This window comes from Myotis yumanensis, unplaced genomic scaffold, assembly GCF_028538775.1.
Source record: "Myotis yumanensis isolate MYYU_CA2020_CCGP unplaced genomic scaffold, mMyoYum1.0.hap1 SCAF_3, whole genome shotgun sequence".
Classification (NCBI taxonomy): domain Eukaryota; kingdom Metazoa; phylum Chordata; class Mammalia; order Chiroptera; family Vespertilionidae; genus Myotis; species Myotis yumanensis.
In genome coordinates, this window is record NW_027223754.1 from 73934448 (window position 1) to 73948589 (window position 14142).

Sequence of the window (14142 nt, forward strand, 5' to 3'; positions counted from 1 at the left end):
CTAAAATAGGGTCCAATTTGACTTTTCCCATATGTCTAGTCAGTTTTGCCAGTAAAATTTGTTAAATAATCTATCATTTTCTCACTTATGTGAATTAATGTAACAAAAATAATGAAATATTATACTTGGATTTGTTTCTGAAGACTATTCTGTTCTGCAGATCCATTTTTCTCTTCCTATACCAATCTTAGTGACACGAAGAATGCATACTCCAGCTAATTAGTGAAGCAAGTTCTGACCTCATCCAAATTGCTTTTTCTTTTTATATTTATTGGCTTTTCAATGCACAATGTACAAAGAGCTCAAGAAGTACAATAAAATGACAGCTCAATTAAAAAATGAGCAAAGAACATAAAAAAAGGTTATTTGTAAGAAAATCCAAATGACCAACAAATATAAAACTATGTTCAAATTTTGTAATAGTCTATAATAGCCAATTAAATTAACAATGAGATATAATTTTATCCTACCCAACTGACTGATAATTTAAGAGCTCTAATATTTATTTCTGGTGAGGATGCAAAGGAAAAGAAATTGTTTTACCTTGCTTCGCTCACCTTACCTTACTTACAAGGAACTGAAATACACATTGTTAGAGTCTTTAAGTAATCTATCAGGAAATAACTAAGATAGTTTTTAAAAAAAATAGTATAACTTTGACCTAGCCACTCCATTCCTGGACGTATAGATCATAGAAATAAATCAATGAGTACTGAAGAATATTTGAACAGAATGTTTATTGAAGCAATGACCATTGTGGCATAAAACTAAAAGTATTTTTCATGCCTATTCATAAAGTAATGGTTTGATAAATTATGGTACATATAGATCATGAAATCTGCAAATATTTAAAAATAATTCTTTAGAATTATACCAGTAGATTTAGAGAGTCTGCCCACAAAAAAATTATTAAGTGAGAATAGGAAAATCCAGAAAAGTGCAGGTAACATGATCTCAATTTTATATAATGAACAATGACAAAAAAAAATCTCTACAGGTGATTGTATCTGCTGCTGGCGCCAGCCCTGCTCACACCCTCTGCCGGTGCCCGGCGCCAGCCCCAATCACTCAGCACCGTCAGCGGGTGCAAGCAGTGGCTGCTAGCCCTGATCGCCCCTGAAGGCTTCTCCACCTCCCCCTGCTCCTGAGGGGTGATCAGGGCAGCAACAGCTGCTAGCACCCACTACTGGTGCCAGCCCCAATCGCTCTGCACCATCAGCAGGTGTGAGCGGGGCTGGTGCCATTAGCACATGGGAGTAGCGGTGGTGGGAGCTGGGCTGCCAGCAGACAGGGAACCCAGGGCTGCAGCAGGAGGAGCTGGGTGGCGGCTCAGGGGACGGGCCGAGACCTGCCCATTGCCCACCGCAGCCTCGTGGCTCACAGTTCCTTTCAAGGTGCACAAATTCGTGCACTGGGCCTAGTCTTTCATAATAGAGTCAGTTAATACTGTTGAGTACCAATACATTGGAAAAAACAAGGCATAAATATAATATTCAGTGTTATGGAGGTAATGACCAGAAGAACTTGAAATAAATACAGCTAAATGTGGTTATCTTTGCCAAAAAGAACTGGGAGTAAAGAATAAGAGATTTTTATGTGGTATTTTATAATCTCCTTTATGCTGGATTTTTATTACCATATTTATTTTACCTTTGTAATTAAAATAATGATAAACTTAGTACATATTCTCTGGATGCTTACAATCAAGTTATACACCACTGAAAAATTAAAGTGCCAAACCAGGCAGTATCATTCAACAGTATAATTATCTGTTTTGAAATATATATATAGCATATAATATAATCATTTTTTTTTAGGAAGTGAAGTTTAATAGCAGCACTAATGAGGAGAAAAGAGATACTACATTTAAAACTTCTGTGATCAGTATGCAGACAGTAATGTCTAACACCATAAAATACTAAGATGAAGTAAGGAAAGTAGCAGGACAGCAGTAAGAACATTAACCTAAAATTTGAAACTAATTTAAATATTCTATGGTCAGCTATATTATATAATGGAAAACCATGTCAGTTTCTTTCTTAAGTGGATCAAGGTACTTTAGCATTCCTAGTATTAGGCAGACATAATAGAAAAATGGATCCTGATCTAAAAGGTTTTCTAGAACATGCTTGATGTTGAGTAATTTTAGTCCAAGTCATTCATTTCTTTCAAAACTAGTCACATTTAAATCATGGCTTTAAATATAATTATGGGCAAATTTCCAGACTTCCAGAATGTGTGAATGTACACGAATACAGGAGGGGGAAGTGATTGAATTTGCCAGGATTTATGAATAAAGATCAAATAACCTTTTGCAGATGTTAAATGCCTTAGAGAGCATGAGAGTGTGGTAGCAGCTGTGTTTGTTTTCTTCCTGCTGCTGTTAGACAATGCATTTTGGTATTTTGCATGGAGCTAAAGAATGATATAGATTTTTTATTTGTGAGTGATGTAAAATTGTGGTTGGTAATACTAAGTTTTAGTATTAAAAGATGACATATTATGTGAGATATTAGATTTTGTTTACCAAGAGGAGAAGACTCGATTACGTTTTTTCAGTACTAATGTTCAGAATGACTCATGTAAATGGACAGAAATAATGAAGTAAATTAGACAACCACATGTAAGAGAACATCTGTTGTTCTATCATATTACATGGCAATTAAGGCAAATAAACTATTTGTTTGGTCTCAGGTATCTCTGAGTGCATGTGAAAATCCATCTTGCAGCTATGACTATTGCTTTTCCAGGGCAGTTATAAAGACTTTGAATCCTCAGCATTAAAAGAAAGAGGGGAGGAAAGTGGGGGCGTGGCAAAGATAGATCATATATTTTACATTTAACATGCTTCATGAAAAAAAAAAAAAGGATTAAATATAGACAGAGAAGGTTCCATGGATCAATACACATAAAAAACTTTATATTTTCAGTTGCATAATATATTTTGCAACCACACAAAAATGTACTAGTCATCTACCATGATTAAAAATAGTTTTTCACAAACTTAGTTTTGAAGGTATAGTCCATATTAACAAAAGTAAAGCAGAGAAAAGAATCAAGTAATTAGGTAGATAATTGTCAAAATGTTTAGCTTTAAAGAATAATGTTTATATTGGTGACTGGCCAATTCTACATGTTAGTGTGACTGTGCAGTAAAAGCAAAATATTGACTCTATGTTTTCTTTTACCAATTCTCTCATTTACAATGAATCCCCTATTCAGCTCTTCCTTGAAATTAAAGTTAATTCCTTCCTCTCTAAGGTTATGGAGATCCTTTTTCTATTCTTCAATCAACTTTAAATAATGCTTAGGCTAGGTGCAACCAGTATACCCACATGTAAAAGGAAGGAAACTCTAGGATATAGTATGGAAAGTTGAATGCGAAAGGCACCAAAATAAAACAGACTGGATACCTGAATAGGTGATAGCCGGTAGGGAATGCCTATGAAATGGTTTGCCCTAAGGATTCATAGGAAAGTTATACTAGTATTTGGTAATTTAAAAAAAAAATTCTCTCTTACCTCCAAATCTTTAGATGAGCTCTCTTTGTTTATCATTACAGACTGTTCATTTGTACTGAGGGGAATTAAGGAACAGATCAAATCTTCACAAATAATGTGCATTGTCTCTACCTGTGAAAACTGGCTCTGGAAAAAAGAGCCATGGTCTTCATATTGGGAACACAAGTTTCTTGTTACTTGTCCTGCCATGTGTTCTTCAGCTTTTTGTCAATCATTTTATTTTATTATTTTATTTTAAATCCTCAACCGAGAATATTCTCCTATTGATTTTTAGAGAGAGTGGAAGAGAGAGGGAAAGACAGAGAGAAATACCGAAGTGAAAGAAACACATGGATTGGTTGACTCCTGCAGGAGCCCCGACCAGAGCCCAGGCCAGAGAGGAGCCTGCAACCAAGGCACGTGCCTTTAACCGGAATCGAACCTGGGACCCTTGGTCCACAGGCTGAGGCTCCATCCACTGAGCCAAACAGGCTAGGGCCTGTCAACCATTTTATATGTGGGTTTTGCAGAAAAGGTTTAGAGCCAGCCATAATCACTGTGCAGCTAACATGTAAATTGAAAATTGTATCACTGTTTTAAATTAATGATGAAATTATTTATACCCTGGGGTTCACACTAACATTAGGAAATGTAAAAGAAACTAAAATTTATTGAATGTCTATAATGTAGTATTAATCATCGCATTTCATCTTCATAACCGTGGGTCAGAAAGAGAAAAAAAAATACAACCATTGGGTTGACTCATCAAACAGTGGGCTTTATGTGATAACTAGAGGCCCGTTGCATGAAGAGATTCGTGAAATAGGCCTTCCCTTCCCCTGGCTGCCAGCACCGGTTTTCCTCCGGCACCCAGGACCCAGGCCTTCACTCCGGACGGAGCCCTCAGTCTTCACGGGTCCAGACGGAGCCCTCAGTCTTTGCGGCTCCAGATGGAGTCTTCAGTCTTCACTCCACCGCTTCGCCCCTACGTATGCAAATTAACCACCATCTTTGTTGGCGGTTAATTTGCATATTCTCCTGATTGGCTGGTGAGCATAGCGGAGGGACAGTTAATTTACATGTTTGTCTATTATTAGGTAAGATTTCCATTTTTCCTGCTTAGGATACTGTTCTGTCCTATTTTTGTATTGGTAAGAGCATCCCAATTTCTTTGAGGAACTCCCCACCAATTGCTTGTGGACTAGACATATCTGTACATCCTATCATCCCACTTGTGTAACTTCACCTTTCCCTTGCCTTGTCCCCTGCTTCAGTACACCTAGGCATTTCACTCAGGTCTGACCCAGCAGAGGTTTCTCTGAGATTTTATTTGCTTGAATTAACAAAGAAGACTGGCTAAGCCACTGCAGTAGCAGAGAATGAGCAAAACACAGAAAAAGAAACAGAGGAAAGTAGGTATGAGATGTCAGAAAGAAAGAAAGAAGGAAGGTCCTGGTTGACTTGAGTCACCAGCAGGATCAGCTTTATGGGTATGCAGCCTGTATGGTCACACAGGATTCTGAACTTGAAAGGGCCTCGTACATAGGGTTTAATGCTCTGTTGTAGCAATCTTGAAATTCTTAATCATTTTTAAACAAGGCATCCTGCTTTATTTTCCAAATTATGTACCTAGTCCTGATCTTCAGGTCCAGCTTCTGAGATCTAGTTCCTTCTATTATGTGAACTTCCCTAGTATTTTTCTCTGCTTTGTGGGTGGGGGGGAATGAAATGTCCTTCTGTGTTTAAGTTTGAGTTGCGAATTTGTGACTTGCAATGGAAACAATTCTGGCAAATGTATCTCCAAACCTGCACTTTCTATCAGTCCCCAGATTGTGATTGCTTCAAGCCCTGATTGTTTGTGAAGGATAAATGATTTACTTATGAATGATTTATGACATAGTTTTAACAGTAAATGTTGTTTTCCTGCCATCTGTCATGCTTTCAGCTAACTTCACAACATCAATTAGATAGTCCCTGAAATGAAAAATGGTAACAATTCCTCATATATATATATATATATAATTTTATATATTTATAATATATTGTATTACATTATATTAAATATATAGATACTAGAGGCCCGGTGCATGAATTCGTGCATGGGTGGGGTCCGGCTGGCCCACTCTGATCAGGGCTCATTGGGGCCGGGCCAGCCAGGGGGAGGGGCCACGGGAGGTTGGCTGGCTGGTCCTGCCCCCAATTGGGCCGGCTGGCTGGCCTCAGTGTGCGTCATAGCAACTGGTTTTTCCGGTCGATCCGGTTGCTTGGCATATATATATATATGAAAATTTTAACAGTTCCTAATATATATCTTATTTATATATTTATTTTAATTGATTTCAGAGAGAGAGGAAGAGAGAGGGAAAGAGAGAAAAAGATCAACATGAGAGAGAAACATTGATCAGTTGCCTTCCATAGGCCCCCTAATGAGGATTGAACCTGCAGCCCCCATATGTGCCCTGATAGGGAATCAAACCCATGACCTTTCAGGATGACACTCCAACCAACTGAGCCACAGTGGCCAGGGCCTAGTATATAGTTTTTAATATATAATATAAATATTTAAAATATAAATATTTAAAAATAGAATATGTTATATGTAAATTATCAATTATGTTTTTAGGGTGATTTTCACTTTATAAAATGCTTTTGCATATAATATATTACTATGAGAAGTTTTCTATTTTGAATAGAACTACTGGGCCACTAATAGGCAAACCATTCATCTGGAAATGGGTGCATTTTCATGTATGAATATTTTGAAATCAAATGAAAATAGTATCCCACTGTCCTATAAAAGCATGGTCTATCTACATCTGAAATTCAGTTTGTGGTGCTGGTCATTGTATGCTAGGAGATACACTGAAGTCAAGAAATATCTCTCTATGATCAACAAAAACAACTGAAGGGATCATGTGCTGCTGTATGGAAACAGAAATCAAAGACAGGAATGCTTTCAATGGAAAGAGTGAAGGCTGAGGGAGGACATGGTGAAATGCATGAAGTCATACACACTTAGTAGATGAAAAAGATCAGATACTTCACATTCTGAAATATTGGAATGAGGTTCTGTCTTCTGAAACCTCAGTCTAGAAAGTTAGGTCGAATTGCAAGTACTACTTAATTTCAAAAACATTTGGTCATGTGGTTGCTAAAAAAGTAAATAGACTATGCCTGAACATTAAAGTCAAACAGAGATTTGATGGAAGGCTAACATATGTTTCCACAGTCTTGTGGTTTTATCTGTCAAAAACATTCTGGGCTAGAGTCCCCTGGCTGTTCATCTTCCCCAAGGACTTCAATAGGACAATAGTGTATTGGAACAGCTCTCCTCATTTCTTCCTTTGCCAACGTAATTTGTCCTTGCTCAAGACCACTATTCAGAAAACGGGTAGGGTGCAACTTTTTCTTGTCATGGTGTAAACGATGAGAGGATGTTTTATTTTGTTTTCAACAGTTCACTCCTGCCTGTTAGTAAGAAGTAGAAATTAGGTTTAGGGAATCATATCACTGAGAGAGGTGAGAAATAGAGTTATAGAAATGGCAAGACCTTAAAATGAATTCAGGATTTAGAAAACACCTGAAGGATAACAACAGATGGCAAGTTCAGAGGTATACACGTATAATGGGAGGAGGTCCGATGAATTTCGATAGCAATTGCAGAACTGCGTGATAGTTTTGAGGAATAAAGCAGAGAGGAGAAACCATATGGTGGGATGATAATTAGGCTCCAGCATTTGCCTCTAAGGAAAGAAAAATCTTGGAAAGTTACTTTTGAAGACACAACCTAAGGTAAAGGAAAAAAAATTATTGGAAAAGAAGAGAGATGACAATATAGATCTAAATTGCAGAATTTTGAAGAGTTTTTGTAGTAAAATTAAAACTAGGAAAATTAAGAGAGGAAATATATCCAAATTTAAACAATTCAGAACTATGAATTTGGCTTCCTAATTACAGGAGTGGTAGAACAATACTGAGAAATTAAACCGTGTCCCCAAAGAAATTGTTTCTAAAAACGAATCAAAAACATTTTGACACTGAAACCAAGTGAATTCTCTACTTATTAAGATGCAGATCTCTCCTTCCTGTGCAGGAAGAAAAAGGAAACATCTTAAAGTGCAGAGAAAAGGATCTGCTGAGTGTGGTGACTGGATCTAAGTGCATTAAAAGCTTGCTAGATTCAGGGATCACTCCATTCTCTATGTTAGGCCAAGTTTGTTTTCTTTAAGGTCAACAGAAGGTAGACATTTATGACATGAAGCAATTCGTCAAAATGTTTTTCCACTGCCAATTCTCTAATAAGGCAATATTGCCACATCAGTTTGGTTTGTGGCAGTATCTGCTTGACAACTTTCCCCTCCTATTCTTTTGGAGGGGAGGGAGGGTGGAGTAGCTGGATTTTAAACCCGGGCAGTAAGTAGACTATCAGATAGAGATTTCTGCTCACAGAGATTTCTGCAGCAGCTGCTGGCAGGATGTGTGGAGGGATCAGAGTGCGGACTGAGAAAGCAATTGGAGGCTGGTTCAGCCAAGAGAGTGAACAGGGGCAGAGCCTGGTCTGAGCAGGGGCAATGGCGCGGAGAGAATGGATTTGGAAGGTATTAAGGATGAGAAATTGGCAAAATTTAGAGGCTGGGTGTGAAATGAAGCAGGCTTCTGTGAAGTAAGTGGGCAGGTCTTGTTGCTATTCATTAAGGTGAGCTTACTGGGTGAGAAGCAGATGTGAAGAGAAAATGCCTGAGTTCACTTTTTTTTTTTTTTTACATGTGCTGAATTTTAGGTGTCTGTGCGATAGCCTCATGTTTTCTCCTTTCTCCTTCTAACTGCAAAACTTCTTATGATATCTTTCTCTACATGGACTAATATCCTCTTGAAGTCAAAGTTATCCATCGTTTAACCCAGAAAAAAACCAACATGTGCTAATTTGATTAGTTTAATTCTCAGAAGGGCAACCTTACTTTGCTCTTCCTTTTCCAGATTTTTGGATGGCGCTCATTTTTTACCTTATACCACCTTGAGTTGGGTGTAATTTGTCAAAGAAAAGGAAAAGTCAGAGAAAACTTTCAGGCTTTCTATCTGGAATACTGAAGGATAGTGGTGGTACTGGCAGATGTGGGCATTGAGATTGGGATTGTGAGAGGTTCGGTTTTGTTAATGTGTAAATTGAGAATATCCACATAGAATTGTGATTTTATAAAATGTCAGATTGAATGGGATTTTCAAGGAGAAGAAAAATTAACACTTATTGAGCATATATTAATGTACCAAGCACTTTGCTAGAACCCTGTAATGTTATCTCAATTAATCTTGATAATATGCTTATAAATTATTTCTTCTGTTTTATAAGTGAAACTAGAGATTCTCAGAGGATGAGTAACTCAAAGTCACTCAGTCATTCAGTGGGTTATTTAGAGCATTTAGAAAATGGGAGGGAAGCCACTATCACCTTTAGTTCCCCATATCAAAAGTATGAAAATTGGTTCTTAGGGGTAAAAAAAAATGGTCACTTTTTATGTAAAAAACTGATAAACATTTAGTACTTAAAAAATATACATTATATCTAAAGTATTAAAATTTCACAGGGGGCAATTAGAAAAAATGTCTACAAAGAATCATAAGGGGCCATAGTTAAAAGAAAAATTGAGAAGCACTGATTTAGATACCTCTTCATTTAATAAAGTTTTTACTTTTTTGCAGAATTTTTTTTTAAATTCTCACCCAAAGATATGTTTTTATTGATTTTTTTTTTTTTTTGAGAGAGAGAGAGAGAGAGAGAGAGAAAGGGAGAGAGAAAGGGAGAGGGAGAGAGAGAAACATCAATGTGTGAGAGAAAAACAATCACGGGGTGGGGATCAAACCCACTACCTTTCAGTGTACAGGACAACACTCCAAGCAACTGAGACATACTGGCCAAGGGCTGCAGACATCTTTTTCATTTCACATGAAACCCCATGGAACAATAATACATACAACAGGTAAGAGCAGTGTTGGTTTAAGTGTTGCTAGGGAGAGGGTCTAAATTATCCCATTTAACCTCTTCATTTTGCAGATGAGTAAACTGAGGCAAGCTTATAAGGTGTAAGCATTAACTCCTCCAGTCATCTTATTATTTGGAAGTCACACACAAAGTGGAACTGAATCAGGATTTATACCTTGAGGCATCCCACAGGGTGGGACATACTATCACACCGGGGGACAGAGAAGAGAAAGATGGTCTGAACAGAGGTCAGGCAAAGAATGCTGAGAGAGAAGACAGTAGAAAGAAGTGAGAGGAGATGTTCAAGAAGGATACTCATCACAAGAAAAACATTTTTAATGTATGGTGACATGTTAAATAGACTTATTGTGGTGATCACTTTGCAATATATACAAATATCAAATCATTATGTTGTACACTTGAAACTAACATAATATTACACATCAATTATATATCAATAAAAATAAATTTTAAAAAGGACTATAATCAACAGCAGCAAATGGAGAGATTGTTAAGGATTGAGAATGAAGATCTGACAATATAAAATTCTCTTGTGACTTGTGACCACAGTTTCAGGACAGTAGACAGAGCTTGATTTTACTGGAAATTGTAAATATTTCGGTCTTCGTCAGCAAAATGGTAAGAATGTTTACCTTGCTAAATATTGCACTAATTATACATTACCCTTTCATGTCCATTAGAGACATCAATATGTTAATCACACCAAAATGACAAAATAGGTTTTAGTCTACTGTATTAAGACGGGTTCAACTAAAGAATTAGAACACAAAGCAACTAATGCACTCAAATAAATGCCTTCAGGAGAGATTTCAGTAAAGACAGGTCTCATACAATGTCCAAACACAGCAGTTCACTTGAAGATAAAAAAAAAAAAGCAAACACAGCCCTACCAAGTTTGGCACAGTGGATAGAGTGTTGGCTCTCAGACTGAAGGGTCCCAGATTTGATTCTGGTCAAGGGCAGGTATCTCAGTTACAGTCTCGATCCCCCAGCAGGTGGTGGGTCTTATATCACATCAATATTTCTCTATGTCTCTCCCCCTCCCTTTCTCTCTCTAAAAATCAATGGAAAAATATCGAGTGAGGATTAAAAAAAAAAGCAAACATATATGGTGATAAGAAAGAGACATAGATGAAAGAAAAAGAAAATTTTTTTTTCTTTTTTTTAAATTTTTTTTATTTTTCGCTTAAAGTATTACAAAGGGTATTATATAAGTGTCCTTCCCCCGCCCCCCCCCCCCCCGCCCTTGACAAGCCCCTGCCCTCCCTTACCCCCCAGTGTCTTATGTCCATTAGTTATGGTTATATGGGTGCATACAAGTCCTTCGGTTGATCTCTTAATCCCCTCCCTCCTGTCCCCCAACCCTCCCTGGCCTTCCCACTGCAGTTTGACAATCAGTTTGAGGCAGCTCTGCCTCTGTATCTATTATTGTTCAAAAGTTTGAAAAAGAAAATTTGAAATTCTCTATTGGGCACCATAGACTTCTTCTAGCTTATTTACATATATTTTTAGCTTTGAGTGACATAGTTAATATTTGCTATTATCAGACAAATTATTATCCAAGTGACTTAGCATATTATATTGAGGCATGAGTGATTGTGCTTTAAAATGAAGGAATTAAACTGTAATCTCATAATAGTCTTAATAATTACTCAATTTCTTTTTGCTATTTATTTCAAATATTGGGAATGCACTCTGGTAGTGACACTTTTGGCTTAACCTTAGTTAAGTGTCTCACACTAATAGAAATATTCCTGTTCTCTTTTAAATGGCTCTATCATCTACGAACATGGGCAGATTAATTTTCTAATCAAAACATCCTGGGAAACTATTAAGCATGACATTAAACTATGTTATACTAATTATATTCCCTATGAAGAATTTCTATGTGAGCTTATAGTATAAGACCCTGGAGAAAAAACAGAGCACAAATTGCTTAAATATATTTTAAGAAGAATCACATATCCATATAATAATTTTGGTTTTAATTTTGCTTTAAATCATCTCTGTTGTCCACAGTGACTCATTATGGTGGCAAGATCTTCTTGACCTTGTTAATCAGATTTTTAAAAAATGGTGTTAAAGGTTGTGTGCGTGTGTAATATTGCAAAGGGGTATACTTAGCTCTATTGGGAACATTTGTCTAAAATTAATATTTGCTTCTTACTAGAATACTACTATCATTAAAAAAAAAAGAACTAAATACAATCAATTGTTATACATTAAGAGGGAAAATCACTTAGCAGAGGTCAGAAAACATTTTTCTGTAAAAGACCAGATAGCAGGTATTTTATGCATTGACGGCCATATGTTGCAACTACAACTCTACAATTGTAGAGCAAAAGCAGCTATAAACAATATGTAAAAGAAGAGGCATAACTACAGGCCAATAACATTTTATTTACAAAACACAGATGGCAAAACAGAACCACAATGCGATACCACTTCACACCCATTAACATGGCTAGATTAAAAGTCAGGCAAAAGTAATTGTTGGTGAGGATGTGGTGAAACTGGAACCTCAAGCCCTGCTGGAGAGAATGTAAAATGGTGGAGCAACTTTGGAAAAGTCTGGTAGTTCCTAAAATGTAGTTACCATATGTCCCAGCAATTCCTCTCCTGTGCATATATCCAAGAGAAATGAATACTTATGTCTACACAAAGACTTGTACATGAATATTTATAATAGTCATTATTTATTATGGTCAAAAGGTAGAAACAACACAATTGGCCATTGACTAATGAATGGATAAAATAAATGTACTATCTCTCTATATAAAGCCTAATATGTAAAATGTCCCCTCGGGAGTTTGACCGACTGGGAGTTTGATCGCTTGCTATGATGTGTGCTGACCACCAGGAGGTGGTGTGGAATGAAGGAAGGCCCTGGCTGACAGCTGGCAGCTGGGGAAGGGAGCCCCTGGCCAGCAGCTGGCAGCCGCTGGGGACCCTACCCATGCACGAATTTTGTGCACTGAGCCTCTAGTATTCATATAATACAATGAAATATGACTCAGTCCTTTGGGAATATTTGGGGTGACATCAAGGGTAAGAGTCATTATTACCTGTACAGTGTGGTTACCTGAGACACCTTGGGTAAAGGTCAGGTATGTTGCTACACATCCTAAAATGCACAGGACAGTCTCCTACCCAACCCCCAACAAAGAATCATCCAGGTCCAAATGTTAATGTCAAGGTTGACAAACCCTAGTGTAGACACATACATTATAGAACTATACTAGTGATCATTCTGTGCACATAATTTGCTTCCCCTCATCTAACATTATATTGTAAAACAGCAGAACATTTCACCAAGACAGGCACTCATGTAGAGAGTGTGGAAGGAGCCATGCCTCAAACCTGGTAGGGCAAGCATCACTATTATTTCCTGTCATGGAGGGTTTGGACTGAGGGTACAAAACCAAATAATGATTATAACCACCTTATCATTAAGTACAAAATGCTATAGAATTTGTGTGCTGTACCCTGCTATAGTTAGGTGCTAATGTTAAAGCAATTAGGTTTGAATTAGGTTTGTAATTACATGGTTCTTGTGTTAGCTCACTGACCACTTGGAAAGCATGCATGACAAAGAAGTGCTTTTATACTTTAACCTGAAACTTAAAGAGGGAAATGCAGTGGATTTCCTTGTTCCTACTTCTTGCCTCTGTATTACTTTAAGGGAGAGAAGAGAAATGCATGTGATAAGAGAGATAAAAACAAGTGGAAAGACAGGGTGGAGGGGAGGAAATAGGTTCTATTACTCAGATTAAAAAATTTTAAAAAACTTAATGGCATCCTAAAAATAAATTATTTCATGTTTTCCTTACATGAATTTGATAGCTCATTGTGGTCTCAATGCCATTACTGAGCTATCAACAATTTACACTAAGATTTTCTGAAGGAATAGGAAGAGTAAGGAAGCTCTCTCTAAAGTTCTTATGTCTCTTGTTAATTTGTATATTTTGTTAAAAACTCGATATGAAACATTTCCAATGAACAGAAATTACAGAAAATAATAAAGACACAAATGTACCCACCACTGAGACTAAATATGTGTTAACATTTTGTTAGACTTCAAATCTTTCTCTTTTAATACATGAAACACTTTTAGATACTTTAGTTGTAAAGGTTCAGTTTTAATGCCTTGGTCTTTCTTTTTTTCCTCTCTGGAAGTAGGTGAGGTGGTTGTGTATATTCCCCTTTTGTTTTTGTAGTGTTATTACACACACACACACACACTTATATATACTATGTATAAATATATATGTGATTTTTCTCTTTATTTTTGAGATTTACCCACACGGAGGCCAATTTATTTATTTTTAATGCAGGATAGGATTCTACTGTATAATGGTACCTGCATGTATTTTATTCTTTCCCTGACTACAAGATGGTTAAAGAGTTTACCCCTTTTTGCTATTACAAGGTGTTCAAGACATATCTTTGTATGGGTGTCTTTGGGCTTCTCCAGGTAGAAATCTAGACATGGAATTGCTGTGTCATAGGAACATGCACGTTTGCCTTTACTAGGTATTACCAAGTTGCTGTCCAAAGTGGTGGTACTAGTTTTGCACTCTCACCATCTATGTAGGAATCCCTACATCTTGGCCAAAAGTTGGTAACATGGGACTTCGTAATATT